Here is a 15867-nt window from a genome sequence, read left to right on the forward strand (position 1 = left end):
ACCCTACTGTTCTACCCATGAGTCAAATGGATGCAACTCCTCAGATGGCTCTGAAGTATTATGTTCTCTTGCTTAAAAATTCAAATATATACAATATAGTTGCAGGGGCATCTCCTGAGAGATGTCCATATTTCCAAAAAGTGAATCTGCTGAAGCACTGCTGGGTAAAACTCAACGTACAGATAGAAGAAACTGTCCCTAACTTTTTATGTTTAACATTTTTCAAGTTTAATAAGAAGGAATAACAAGAACAGTGTTCCTAGCAGTAAGGAACTTTTTTTTCCAGTTGGACTCTTTTGAGGGTGAAAGTACTTTAAAAGTTTTTTAAACTTTTGGCACATATCAAGCAAGGAGAAAACATAAAGGTTTCATTTTATGCTACCGCCTGCTGCTTAACTAGACCCAAAAGGTCAACATAAAAGCACACTTCTTTGTGTGCATAGCTGTTAATAACCTAACTGGGGGGTTCAACTCAAGCTTCTCCAAACTATGGTCTTGGTGCTTGGTCTTCAGAGCTTTCAGACCTTTAAATGGCCGTACTTAAAAGCTTTCTTGATCCTAAACAGGGATGTTTTCCCCCTTTGTTTTTACAGTCTACTTGTGCTAAAATGAAGTATTTCAATACCATGTGCCAGATTTCAAAGGTAGTTAAGCCCCAAAATATCTGTGGGATTTTCAAAGTTACCTCATTATCCATGTTCAAATTCCTCCTTAAAACTCTCCTTTGCTGTGATGCCTACAAAAACTTGACTACAGTTAGCTCCTGTGCAGAGACCACTGCCCATCATGCTGACCAATATTGCCTTATTATTTCCTGGTACTCCCCAGTCAGTCTGTCTGTATCCATCTGTTGTCTCTCATCTTATACTGTAAGCTCCTTGTTCTACAACACCCAGCACAGTGGGGTCCTAGTCCATGACTAGAGATCATTGGTGCGGCAAATAAAATAAATAATTAAATAATAATAATAATTGTAGGTGTATGGTGAGAAATGTAGTGCAAAGACTTGGGACACTTACAGAGGACACCCAGCCAGTAGTTCCTTCTTCTTTAAACCGAGAGAGTTCCAGCAGGAATGGCAAATGCAGCAGTGGTGCATGGAGAGAGGTGGTCTATTAAGTAGGCAGATCTTTTTAATTTTTGCCCTCCCTTTCCTTTTTATCTACTCTTTTCCCCTTACTTCAAGTTTCCTCTGGCCCTCTCATTCCCATTCTCCAACCATCTTTGTTTTCTTTCCTTCTTCTGCCCTTCTTTCTGGTTGGTCAGTCTCTCTCTCTCTCTCTCCCCACCCCCTTTTCCATTTTCTCTTTACTCCTCATTCTTTCCTTACCTTTTCACCTATTTTTCATTTTTCATCTTCCACTTCCCTTCAATTTGTGTGTCCACTTTTCATTTCTTTGCCTATCTACCAAAACATTTTAACAGGATTTCACCATAGGCCCACCTATCTATATCAGTGGAAACACTTACTCCTACTTACTAGTTATCTATTCCCTTCTCATTTTTAAAAACCATCTTACTTGAAGCTATCTGATCTACACCAGATGTTTTCCTATCACTTTCACCAGGCTAGTGCTCTTGCATCCATCCCTTATCTCATCTTCTTGATGTACAACGCCATTGGGGAAGATCCCATTAACCACAGGGCTTCCTTTCTGCATGGTAATCAGTCACTAGGGCCAACAAAGCACCAACTTCTCCTTTGTTTGCTCTTTTATTATCTGTATCCTGTTTTCTAACTACAGCTGTGTCAGATAGTTCCTATGGTTCTCCTAATGGACCTCTTTTTGTCAAGGAAGCATTCCACTTTCATCTGACCTTGTTCTTCCTCCCCTACAGTCCTGTTGTAGATGAACATATTCTGTGTCTATTCTTTTCACCAATTCCACTTTTTAGGGAGAAAGGTCATGATGCACAAAGGTATTTAGGAGTTTCAATCCCAGATTTAGGTACCACTGCAATCCACAAACCTCCCGCTCAGCTGCTGAAGATGTCCAAACTCCCTCAGCACCTAAACTTGCACTGTAAAAGTTCCCTAGATGCCAAAGTTTCTGCCTCTGAACATGTGCACTGCTGCCTCACGCTAGGCCCTTGAATGTCTAAGCCCCTATGGGATCCTCATACCCAGAGATGATAGGTGAGCCAATTACCCTATCGGGCCCCATTCAAATTCCTGCTGGAGGAAGAGGAGGTGGCACAGGGAGACTGGGCTCTGGGGTCATCTACTCGCCAATGGGTGCCCTAACCACCACGCTATAGAATCACTTTCTCTCTGGATAAATACTTAGCCAGTCATTGGGCCAAAGTGGAATGGCTCAACAGGAGAGATTGAGGGAGCCCCTCACCAGAATAGCCCATAACCTAGTGGTTAGTGCACTCTCCTGAGAGGTGGGAGACCCCTGTTCAAAACTTATTCTTCTCTGGCAGAGAGAGGGGACTTGAAGCCAGGTCTCCCATATCACAAGTGCACTAACCACTAGGATAAAAGTAATAAGGAAGGCATCATCAAAGATAGGCCTCCCTGTAACCCAGACTTAAGTGCCTCACTCTGGATACATCTCTCTTCCCAAAATATGTCATTAGTTAGTTGAGGTGGCTCCCTACCTAGTGTGCTAGATTTTGTGGATCCCATTCTCAGATGCTTATCTCTCCCCATTCATTGTACAGGAAGCATAGGCACCTAACTAGGCTTTGTGGGTACCAGTGATCTTCAAGGTGTCTAAAAGTTAGTTGTTACAATGCTTAAGTCCCTTTGTGGATCCAGATCATAGTGATTGAACCTAATTTCTTCCTCTTTTTGAAAACCTCAAATTGAGACAGAGCACTTAATTTCATTTTGGGATGCTGTGAGGATTCATTAGTTAAAGCTTGCAACTCACAAGTACTGTATAAATATTATTATTATTATTATATTGTGCAGCATTCTGGACAAAACAAACTACTATTGAAAACCTGCTAGGTAGGATGTAATCTTCTGAACTTTAAAGTAGCTCTGACAGAGTACCTATAGTACTGGGTCTTGTGTCTTACTGTACAGTCAGGGCTTTCATTGAGGCCACCTTTGATCAACACCTCCATTCAATTTCTGCTTCTGGACAAAATAATAGTAATACCTAGATCTTATATAGCACTTTTCATCAATAGATCTCAAAGCACTTTACAAAGGAGGTCACTATCAAAAAAGAGGAAGGTTAGGGGCACAGAGACCTGAAAAAGAGTCATTAATCAAACTGTAATGAAACTCTAAAAAGGCTCAATTAGAATTTTGCTTGAAAGCTCAGAGTCTTACATTGACCACACTAGGTTTCCCCATATCTATTGCACACTAGTGCTGTTATTCCCCCATCATCCATCCCCTTTAAAGGTACTTTCAGTATCTTGGGCTGGTTTGTATCCTATGCACCTCCTGCACATATGCTATATTTGTGAAAAATCATCAGAAGCACAGTGTTTATGTCTTCCTATTTTCTCCCCTCTGCAAACTATGAAATGCATCTAAACAACAAACCAAGCCATGATGTGAAGTTGTAAAATTTCCAGTAATTCCAACATTTCTTTTAACTCAAAATGGCTGCTCAGTCATTTAGGCTGATCTCAATAATCCGGATGATTGGATGAGTATGACTGAACATTGGGCACTGCTAAGTAGTTTCTGCCCGTTCCTACAAGAAAGCTGTGGTGATAATGTTTCGCTCATTCTTTCCTCAAATACAGCTATTAAAATTTCAATTAAACACACCCTCAATATGTGCTGCTGTTGAAATCAGTAAAAAATATGTTTTCCATTTTTTGTGAAAAATCCATCTCTGACATGGTGATGGACACATCCTCCATGAGTGAATAGTATTTTGTATCAAAGAGTAATGCTGTATTACAAGTGCTTGTATGATGCAATCCTGCCTAGACAGAGTAATACTTTCCATAAAGAGGTGCACTTGGGCATAATGATCTGGGATGAAGCTTAAAATAATTGTAATAAATAATTTTGCAGGTAAGAATCTGGGTAAGGCTAGTGGGGTGTTATCAGTCATGAGATAATGCAGAATTTTAATTTTAAGAACAACTCTAGCCAGGAAGAGTGAATTTTCCAACAGCTGTTTTCTGTTATATACTGCTGTATTCCTTAGCAGCAAATTATAGTAGATCACAAGAATGTGGTTAACCATTTCCTCAAGCGAGGGCTCACTGGGGTCCTAAATGAGGTTGAAGTACATTAAACAAAAAGACTTGGAAGCAAAGGAACAGAGACTCCTCATCAAGCTTTAGTACAGCTTTCAGGATGCTGAATGAAGATAGTTTGCTAGTGCCCACCCTCTGAGATCAGTGCCCATTAGGACAAAAACAAACTACTATTGAAAACCTGCTAGGTAGGATGTAGAAATCTTCTGAACTTTAAAGTAGCTCTGACAGAGTACCTACAGTACTGGGTCTTGTGTCTTACTGTACAGTCAGGGCTTTCACTGAGGCCACCTTTGCTCAACACCTCCATTCAATTTTTTTTAAAAACACAATATAACTAGAAGCACAGAGTATTTCAGCACAAAATGAAAAAAATTGAAATGAACAGCCTAAGAGACAGTACATTCTACAGCATATTGTTGCACAGTAAATTAAACTTGTAACACTCAGAGTCTGGCTCCATGCTGATGCTCTTGCCGTATGGAAAAATCACATGCTTTCGATTTGTTTTAAGTCTTTACAGATGACAGTAATAATAAGAACTAAAACCACTAAAGTCAGCATATGAAAGAGAACTTTCTTTCTTTCTATTAATAAGAAGTCTTCTCTTCATACCATATGCTGACGTACAATAATGGTTTGTAACAGGTTTCTGAAAGCACTTTAAAAGAATCACTGCAACTTCCTGCCTAGTGTGGAATATTGAAGCATGCTCTTATTTTTAATATCTCTTTATATTGTTTCAAATAGACTTTTAATTTGGATTTCATTATATAGCTATTGTATGTCTAACACTAGCAGACTAGTAAAAATGCATATGGAGGATTTGCAAAAGATACAGTAAGAGATACAACTATCTTACAAAGATACGTGTGTTTTCTAAATATTCACTTGGTATATAATTAACCGTTTGTTGTTGCAATTAAATGTATTTTGATACTCCACTCTCCCCTCCTTTCTTGTGTCTAGTTATTATTGTTATTCCTTTTCTCTAAAGGAAGTGAACATTCTTAGGGAAGGAAAAATAAACTAAGATCCTGTTAATAAAAACCCATAAACTTAAGCCTTGCATTGCAGTTTAGTGAGCCCTCTTCCAGTTTTAGTCAGGACTTTCAATGCTCCTAAGAAAAATCCTTGTCTTATTAGGTTCTCATCTTAAACTGATTTTACAACACCATTCAGCACCAACAGGGTTAGAAGTTACAGCACCACCTAGCAGTTTATCCTTCTCATGGATAAAGTCAAAGTAATACAATATATTTTCAGCACTCACATTTATTTCTCAATCACTAACAATGGTTGCAGTTACTCTTAAAATTATCTCTAAATAACCTGCTAGAAGGAAAGCAGTTCAACTACCTGTGAAATTAGTCAAAGCAGGTTAAAACTTTCTGAAATTGGTATGCAAGGGAGTCTTTATGAGCTGTTGGGGCTTTGTCTATCGTTGAACTACCTTCACCGGGGAGAAATTAGCAGTGCTAGACCAGTGGACCTGTTCTGCCAAGTTTTTGTGACCAAAACAATGTTATAATTAACTCATTCAAGACGTAAAATGCAGTGGGAACAGGGAGGTAGTGTCTCCTTGCTGCAGTACATATTCATGTTATTGCTAGTTAAAATATTCTTATTTCATGAAGCAGCAGTATCTTTTTCACCAAAAAATAAATAAATATTATCTTAAGGTTTTCAGAGTGTTTCAAAGAAGACTTGTTCAGAAGAATTACTTGACTTGTAGAACTAATAGCCTGGTTTTCACTGACATCATAGTCTCTTTGGAAGGCAGTACAGTCTGGCACAAATATTCCAAATACTTACACTGCCCCAAAGATATGTTAATGGTTTCTGCTTGGCATATATATATATAAAGCATGTAAAAACTTCAGGTTCAGGTAAGCTGGCACTTCGTTTTAAATTATGCATCGGTATATAGTTTTCCCCACAGTAGGTCTCAAATTTATGAGCCTTTACTGAGTGACTGAAATGGGTGCAAGTTTTGAAGGCCTCCGACAGAACACATTTAATGCTACTGACACGGGTAAGAAAATCATGTCTTAATAGGTTTATATTGTGTGCAAACATGGTGCACCTGTGAATGGGCCATCTTATATAGCCCTTATAACATTGGCTCTATTTGTTAATGATAATTAAAACCATGGGACAGACTTCAGGGAGATAAACTGCATTAATGATTTGTTTTTAAAGCTTGATAACATTTTGACTGCTGTGTGAACGCTGAGGAAGTCAGAGATGGAAAATTACAGGTTGTTTAAAAAAAAAAATCACTGCCAGTAGTTGAGACTGAGGGTTTATGGAAAAGAGACTTATGACAATAAACTATGACACCCAGTGCAGTCAAGCTTTTACTCACTCAACTACATAACTGTTATGTGACTTTGTACATCCATTCAAAGGGGTCCTTTATTAAGCTTAGTGTAATGTTGTCCAGGTGTCAGAAATGTAGTAGAAGCCATTATGTAAAACCATGGTGGCCAGAAGTTGTTTGAACCCCCTGTCGTGCACCAGAGTGCAGCACAAGTATAACCACAAAACCACACTGTAGTAACAGCAACTGCTGTGATAATCTTTTGAGAGGTGAAATGAATGTGGTGCTATTTTTTTTATCTGCTCCAAAGTCTCCCTCAATGTTAATAGTTTGATTTTTCTTGGTTTGGCTGGTGTGGCTGTTAAATTCATGCTGGCAAACTCAATTTTACTCTGAGAGACATCTAATTCCTTGGTCTCCTCTCCCCCTTGGTCCTAGTAACACTGCCATCATTCAGCATTCATTCATACTACTTCTTTGAGGTAAAAAAAACTGTTTAACTTTTTAAAAATTTATAGCTTATTACCCAATTAATATGTTCTGCCATACTAGTTGTAAAATGATTAAAGCGTTTTCAGTAAATTTTAGTTCCAAGAAAAATCCAGAGTAAAGTGTTAAATTGTCTTAAATATGCTTAACATTACATATAATTTACATTAGGGTAGATATTGTATACAAGTTAATTATTCAAGCATAGTAATGGAGCATTAAGAGCTCTATAAAAAGTGTCATATCTCAAACAGTTACTGTCCCTAAATATCTTATAAACAAATTAATTAGGACCATGGCGCTGCTCTTTTATTTGTGAACCCCTTCGTCTGGAGGGGAGGAAACATCAGGAAACATTTATTATAATAAATAATTATACTTAGTATAGCCTGTTGATAGTGCACTGGACTCGAACTCAGGGGATCCAGGTTCTATTCCTGGTTCTACCAGTCGTCTGCTCGGTGACCAACTCACTTCAACTTCCCATGCCTCAGGTTCCCCATCTGTAAAATGTGGATAATGATACTGACCTCCCCTGTAAAGTGTATTGAGATTTACTAATGAAAAACTCCGTGTAAGAGATATGTATTATTACTATTTGTATTACAGTAGGATCTGAAGTCTCAACTGAGATTGGGGCCCCATTATGTTACTTGTTTAAATATATACCTAGTAAGGGGCAGTTCCTGCCCTACTCCATACAAACAAAGGGTAAAAGAAAGGAAGTATTATCCTCATTTTACAGATGAAGAACTGAAGCATAGAGAGATCAAGGCCCCAATTCATCAAGCCATTCAGGGCCTGATCCAAAGCCCATTAGACTTAATGGAAAGACTTCCATTGACTTCAGTGAGATCTGGATCACAACCTTAAGCATGTATTTGGTGAGTAGATGGTTCAAGGGTTTTAGTTAAAAGGATATAGAGTTTTTCACCACTGGGTCACACACCAGTTCAAATCTAACCTGAGGCCCCAATCATGGCTACAAATCCAATTTGGTATGAAAATTTTCTGCTCAAAAATACTCGATTGATAGACTTGGAGAATGATAAACCTCTCTTTATTCACAGAATGGGTACAGCACAGGCAACAGCATTTATATATATCATGCTGCCTTTCACTGTTGCTTAAAAGATCACCATCACCGAAAGGGTAGTTCAGGCTACATGCCTATTCAATCTTTACCTTCAACAATTCTAATTCCCTTCCTTAGGGTGTAGCCACTTCCCCCCAGGGCCAGCCCACAACATTTTGGGACCTGAGGCGGGGAGCTCAAATGACACCTCCATCCCCCCTCACTTGGGCCAAAACTTTGAAAGGTCTCAATTCTGCCTTCTTCCTGTTCTACTCCTCTCATGGTACTGCTCTGCTACCTACCCCAATAAAGGAGAACTAACAACTTAAAATGCCTTGTTCAAAAATTTTAAGTAACACTTAACTTTCAAACGCCTGAACAGCAAATGTAACTTTTCTTGTCTGCACAGTAAACACTGGCATTTTTATCTGTTTGAATAATTAAAGTGCTGCTTTCTGTGCCTTGTTGGTTGCAAAGATTTGAACTGCTGAAATGCATCTTGAAAGGGCTTTCAGTTCATCACCTAAATCACTCGCATCAATATCGCGCATGTCATCATGTGTCAACACTGTCTCTAGTGCTCTGCATTGCTGTTGTAGATCTTCTTCAGGTATAGTGAGGAGCTTTGGAATATCGTACAACATCCCAAATATACTGCTGTGTTCCTTGAGCTGCATGAAACGTTCTTCAACTGACTGTATTGCACAATCTAGCACCTGATTTAAGAATTCAACTTTGGATTGTTGTTTGGGGTCTCTTATGGGATTATCCTGTGTCTTGTAATCAAAATTTCTTCTTCTTCGGTGACTCTTGTATTCTTGAATGGGTGGGAAAATCGCTTCAGTGTGAAGTTGCTCTGCCAACTTCTGTGCACTCTTCAGAACGTTTTGAAATCCCTCATCTGACCGGTAAGACTGTAGGTATGCCTTTGCTTTGTCCAGTTGTTCCATTGCTCCAGATATATCAAAGTCAACACCTTGGAGTCTCTTGCTTACAACATTTATTTCAAACAGTATGTCATGTCACAACACTAAGCCACACAGAAATTTGAAGTTATATATGTTTCTGGTGATTCCATTTCCCTCTGCCACTGTTTTCCCACTAACAGTTCCTGTCATAGCATTATCCTCCATAATGGCAACTATGGCATCATCTGTCTTCCCAAATTGGTGTTTGATAGGCTTTATCGCCTCCACTCGACTTTCCTATGGTGTGGCACTCAGTGGTTTCAGTGTCAGAGAGGATGTTCCCAGATGTTGCTTCAAAATTTGCCATCGATGAGTTGATGCAGAGAAAAATACATAGATACTTTGAATTACATTAAAAAATTCAGCAGCCTCACTAGAAGCTGATGCTGCATCACTGACCACCAAGTTCAATGAATGAGAACTGCATGGGACAAAAAAAGTTCGAGGGTTTAACTCTCGGATCCGTGTCTGCACTCCTCTGTTCTTTCCTCTCATGTTGGCACCATTATCGTAGCCCTGACCTCTCATGTCAGCTATCGCAATTCCCGTATCTTCCAGCTTTTTAAAAAGCAGATTTGTCATACCAGCTCCTGTAGTATCATCAATGTCAATAAATTCTAGAAAATGCTCTCTGACCGTCACCATTGCAGGGACATTTTCACTAAGTTCTGTTGTTGTTACAAAACGCACCATTAAAGTCATTTGTTCCGTATGGCTGGTGTCAGGTGTGCAGTCCAGAATAACAGAGTAATATCTTGCTGACTTCACATCTGCCGCAATCTTCTGTTTGACTTTTGTTGCCAGTAACTGTATGATCTCATTTTGAATGGTTTTTCTAAGGTAGTGGTGCATGTACATTTCTAGGGTGGTGACTCTTCTTAGATGCTCCTGGAGTACAGCATCAAACTCAGCCATCAGCTCCACAATTTTAAGGAAGTTTCCATTGTTTGGCACATACAGCTGATCTGAAGTGCCAGGCAGTGCTAGGTTTTGGGTAGCAAGCATTCTCACAATGGCAATGAGCCTTTTCAGAACATTTTGCCAGTAAAGAGAGACTGATGCAATCTTCTCTTGATGCTGATCATCTATGGTGGCCTTTAACCTTAGTCTCATCTCAAGCTCTTTCCACCTATGGAATGCTCTCTGGTGATTTGTTGCCTTCTCGTGGCATGCCAGATTTCTAGCCAGACTTTTCCAGTCCTTTGTTCCTGTAGAACCCAATGTGGCTGGAACATTAGACTGGAAGAGTTTGCCACAAAAACAGTATGCAGCATTCTGGGTTTTTGAGAACATAAGCCATGGCGTCTCCACTTTGACATCATTGGGGATTTCACGCCAGTAATGTGTTGGATGGAAACTTCTATTTTCATTGTCTTTGGGGAATGTGAAGTTTTTCACTTGCTGTGGCCCATGCAGTACAAGGAAGTCCCTCAGGCTACTGCTCAAGTGGGTCCACAGTCCTGGATCATCTAGACTTAAGGAACTAAACTCAGCAGCAGCTGTTTCTTGCGCCTCCACCACTCTCTTCTCTGATCTACACTTTTCTTCAGGAATGTGCATTTGAGATGGAGATATGGATGCTGCAGTAGCTGCCAGGTCACCTGCACTCTGACTAACTGGAAGATCAGGCACCTCCTGACCACTCACATCCTCACTGGGGCCGGAAGGCTCACCGTGAACATTTGTGTCTATGTATCTCAGGAGAGCTCCTTCCTGCTTAGATAGAAAAGCTTCCTTTGCTTTCTTTCTTTTTCTGAATGCTGCCCCAGAGGGTCGTTTTCTTCTTTCACTCATGACTGCTATTATGTGCCAGTTATAGTGGCTCTCAACACTCAATTGAAGGGGACAAATAAGCAGGCTGGTAGCAGGGCCTGAGTGAGGGAAGATATCAGCGACTTAAGGGCCTAACTGGCTCCTACTACTTCAGTTGACTGCCTGTTCTCCTCAAGTGGGTTCAGGGAAGCAGCAGGAAACAGGAAGCTCCCTGAAAAGCTGGTGTTAATCAGTCCAGGCTCCTGGGGGTGCTAGAGAGGTACATAAGAGGCTCCTCCTCCTCTCTTTCCCTGCAGCTCCTGCTACTTTCTGTTATTCTCTCTCACCTTTTCTCCTGCCTGCCTATTATGTCTCTTGTGCCCTCCTTCCTCCAGCACAGCGCTCCACCATCTCTGTGCAATTAGAGCAGAGAGAATACATATGTACCAGCAGTAGACACAATTTTCTACACTCTGGGTCCTAGTGGTGCCCCCCCACAGTCTGGCACCTGAGGCGGCCACCTCAGTTCGCCTCATGGTAAGGCCAGCCCTGCTTCCCCCAGTGGCTGGTGGAGAGGACCCAGTCCCACCCACTGCTCCATGTCCCAACCCAGGGACTCTAAGTATTGCAGCCAGAAGCTCCTTCCTCACTCCCCTGGTCCCTGCCAGTAACTACCTGCTTAGACCCAGCAGCCAGCCCGGGGCTATTCTCAGACTCCCCTGGTCCCTGCCAACAACTGATCTGTCCAGTCCCTTCAGCCCCTGCAGCCAGCCAGGAGCACCTCTTGCTCCCCCGAGGCCCTGCCAGCAGACAAAATTCACTGTGGCTCCTTTTATATGAGCCTACTGGACCCTGATAGGCTGCTCCCTGCAGCCTTTTTCCTGATTGGCTGCATCCCACGTCACCTCTCTAGGCAGCTTGGAGGACTCTCTCCACTGCTCTTTTCTGGGGTGGTGTATGGCAGGGCCACCAGGCCTCCAGCAGAGAGCTTCAGGGCCTAGTCCACTCCTTAACACATCCTCTTTATCTTTTTCAAAAGCCAGTGTATTTTCTAAAATAGCAAATTTTCATAGGGGGATAATAATTACTTCCTACTTGTTTTTCCTAGGGTTTTTCCCTCTCTCACTTTCTAAATTCCTAATAAATTTACATTGGTGAAAGAGGAAAATGTTGATTTTAAATCTGACTTTTCTCCTTTTCCACATGAAATACAGAAGAAAAATAAACCCCCAAATCCAACCTTTTCAGCTGCAAGTAACATTTTCAGTCTTTGAAGCCAGAGTCTTGAAAATGGCAAAATGTAAATCAGTTGCTTCCAAAAGTTTCTATCTGAAATGAAGGCAAAATATTCTGCCTGATTCTTGCATAACCCTTCCACTTAAATGAGATAACAAATAATCACAGAATATACAGCTATGTACAGGTAGACAAGAGAAAGATCCACATTAAAATATATAAAATCTTTTATGGTCAATCTCAGTCAACCATTCTCCATATAGGACATCCATTATGAGACTGCCCCAGTGTCTTTTTTTTTTTTTTTTTTATCTTCTCTAGTATGTCTGTTGCTTAGTTGTTTTCAGAATTATTTATTTTAGTTTCTTACGTCATAATTCCTGTCATTGTTCCTTCCATCAGCAGAGTTGTGTAGGTAGTAAGATTTATGCTCTTTTTTCTTGGTTGTAGATTTTCCTTTTTAGCTTCAGCACATTAATTTTCACCCTTTAAAAAAAAAATCACCCTAAATGGTCAAGCTACATCTAGTTCCAGCCTTTCATTCTAAAGCCTGGTGTAGACATAGATTTGTACCAATATAACTGTGTCAGTTAAGGGGTGTGATTTTTTTTTAAACCAAAATAGTGATACCAGTACCTAGGGCGGATGCAGTTATAAAAAGTAATAAGGTATATTCCCCTTCTCATATTGGAACAACTATGATGGCATAAAGCACCTTTATACCAATATAACTGCATCCAAACTGAAGGGTTTGTATGCATGCTCGAGCTTTAAATATACTGCTATAGCTAAAGCAGAAGAGTACTTATGTTTATATAGGGGTATTCTACCTTTCTGCTGACTGTTCCTCTTGCAGCTGATTTGCCTTTTAGATTCTACCCAGCCTTGTCTTTGTTTCATTGGGTTCTTCTTCCAGTCTAGTTCATGGCCCCTATTACTGAACTCCTTTATCGACTCTTATAGGTCATGTGTGCTATGATCTGTAGGAGTCCTGATCGTAAATAAGAACATAGTTCAACTGCTCTCTATGGGACCTATCAAATACTCATTGAAGCCAATGGGTCGCTTTACAGTGACTTCAGTTGCAATTGGAATCAGCCCCATTTGTTTTCCCCATATCCAGTTCCTAATTAACATTTGCTAAAAACTATTTCCTGAAGAAAGTGATAGCATAATAATGCAAATTGCCTTGCAGTTATTATTTCTAATAGAACTTCCTGGTAGTTACAGTATTATTACAATGAAATTATTTTATTTTATAATTGCTGTAAAATTACCTTGTATTTCTTCTATAACTCCTCTCTCTCATATTTGCCGGTATTGCTGAAGTCTTATTTTCAAGCTTGCACCTTCTCCTCTACCCCCCCCCCCCCCCCGCACCTTGCAGAATTCCTACCAGAGTCATTTTTCTTGGTATCAGAGATGGCAAATATTTTCCACATGCATCTTTTCCCTCTGACTAATTTTGTCAGATGTTTTCATTGTTCCTCATTCAGGATTCCAGTCAAATCTCTGTTCTTTCTGTAAATGTATTAGAGATCCATTATTCCCTTCAGATATGTCACTTCTGCAATTACTGCAGGAATATAATTCTAAGGGAAATGATGTCCTATGTCCTCATAATTTACTTTCATTCTTCCTTCTTAAAGGCCTCTAGAATTTAATGGAGATGAAACCAGTAGGGTTCCAAAGAAAGTTCTCTACAAAACTACAGAATATGTGGAACTAGAGAGTGATAACTTTCCCCAATGTTTTTGAACCACCCTACAAGATTTAAATGAGAATATCTTCTCCACTAATTCACAGATTCCAAGATCCTAGGCCAGAAGGGACCACTGTGGTCATCTAGTCTGACCTCCTATGTAACAGACCATAGAACTTACTCAAAGTAATTCCTAATCATAGTTTAGAAATACATCCAATCTTGATTTAAAAATTTAATGGAGAATCCACCATGACCCTAAGTAAATTGTTCCAGTTTATTACTCTCAATGTTAAAAATTTATACCTTATTTCGAGTCTCAATTTGTCTATCTTCACCTCCCAGCCATTAGATTGTGTTAAACCTTTCTCTGCTAGACTGAAGAGCTCATTATCAGATATTTATCCACATGCAGGTACTTAAAGACTGTAAACAAATGACCCCTTGATCTTTTCTTCATTAAGTTAAATAGATTGAGCTCCTTGAGTCGATCACCAAAAGGTATGTTTTCTAATCTTTTAACCATTCCCGTGACTCTTCTCCGAACACCCTTCAATTTATCAACCTACTTCTTGAACTGTGGACCCCAGAACTGGACACAGTATTCCAGCAGTGATCACACCAATGCCAAGTACAGAGATTAAAACAGGGGTCCTACTCAAGACTCCTGTTTATGCATTCAACAATCACATTAGTCCACAACATTGTCCACCATATACCCCACATTTTTTCCCAGAGTCACTGCTTCCCAGGATAGAGTCTTCTATCCTATAATTATGGCCTACATTCTTGGTTTCAGATGTATACATAGACTCCCATAGAATGATTTAGAAAGGATAACATTTTCTATTAAATTCGACAGGACTTTCCCATACCATTAGCAACCTCTTGGAGCATATATAGCATATATCATATCTTGATTATATTAAATTCTGTGGTATACTCTGTTAACCTTTTCTTGGGATCTTGCATAATTCATAATCATCTCTCTCACATGTTGACATCTATGTAGTAGTTTCTTTTCATTGTGTACTTCACCATTCTTGACAGTTCATTTCTCCATGGCTTCTTCTATGATAGTGAATAGTTACCTAATTTCTTTCATGTTTATACATTTTCTATCTTATACAGCTTGGGAGTTGGTTCTGTCCTTTTGATCATGATTCTATTAATGAGTTTTTCCTCTTGCCACTTCAGTATTGAAGTCCTACAGCTGATGCTAATGCAATGTCTAGTGGAGGTACAAATCTAACTATTGATATTAATACATATGTATTATCACTTGTGTAGTTATATTGTTCCATAACCGAAAATATGTAGTGGGTTTTTAAAGTTTTAATTCTATATTCACATTAAACTGGTTAATTAAATCCTTTTCTGGGTGGGACAGAGGGAAGGGAGAAAAGAAACTATATAAAATATTAGTATATTGTATTCTCATTTACTTGTCATTTTGCTTTAAATGTTCCATTTATTGCCAATTCTAATGTACTAACTCAGTACATGTCACATATCATTTAATTACAAAGTCAGTTTGTAAAGCAGCCTGTGCAAATCCTTGTTTTTTCATTTTTCAGATGAGATGTAAAAGTGAGTCTCTACCATGTGTGGTCAATAAAGATCTTGTGAGAATTTTCACAAAATTAAAAGTCCTGGCCAAACACCATCAGAGGTAAATGCAGTCAGCCTACCTAAATTTATTCCATGTCAATTTTCACAGCTGCCTAAATTTACAATGATTATTATTATTTGTATTAATATATTGTGTTGCTGGTGCAAAATAACTATTGTGTTTTCACTTCTGGAAGTTGCTGCATTTAAGTGACAGGTGAGCATACTGTCCTAAAAAAACAAAACACAAAAAAACATTATTTTAATACTTAACTGAAATTTACACCTCAAGGTCTGTGTATCTGTTGGCATTCAGCTAAGTAAATGATCCTTTATTCCCAAGGTTGCAACTCTGCTGAAAAAGACTTTTCTTACTCAATCTAGTCCATTAATCCAAATGCTAATTGACTCTTTAATGATGCAGTGAGAAAACAAATAAAATCTTAAATTTTGAAGGGCACATTGAAACTATGTTGACTAAGTCATTCTATTTGTACTATGACAAAAACAGACCTGTATAAAGAGTCTATGC

The sequence above is a fragment of the Emys orbicularis genome, chromosome 6 (assembly GCF_028017835.1).
Source record: "Emys orbicularis isolate rEmyOrb1 chromosome 6, rEmyOrb1.hap1, whole genome shotgun sequence".
Taxonomy (NCBI): Eukaryota; Metazoa; Chordata; order Testudines; family Emydidae; genus Emys; species Emys orbicularis.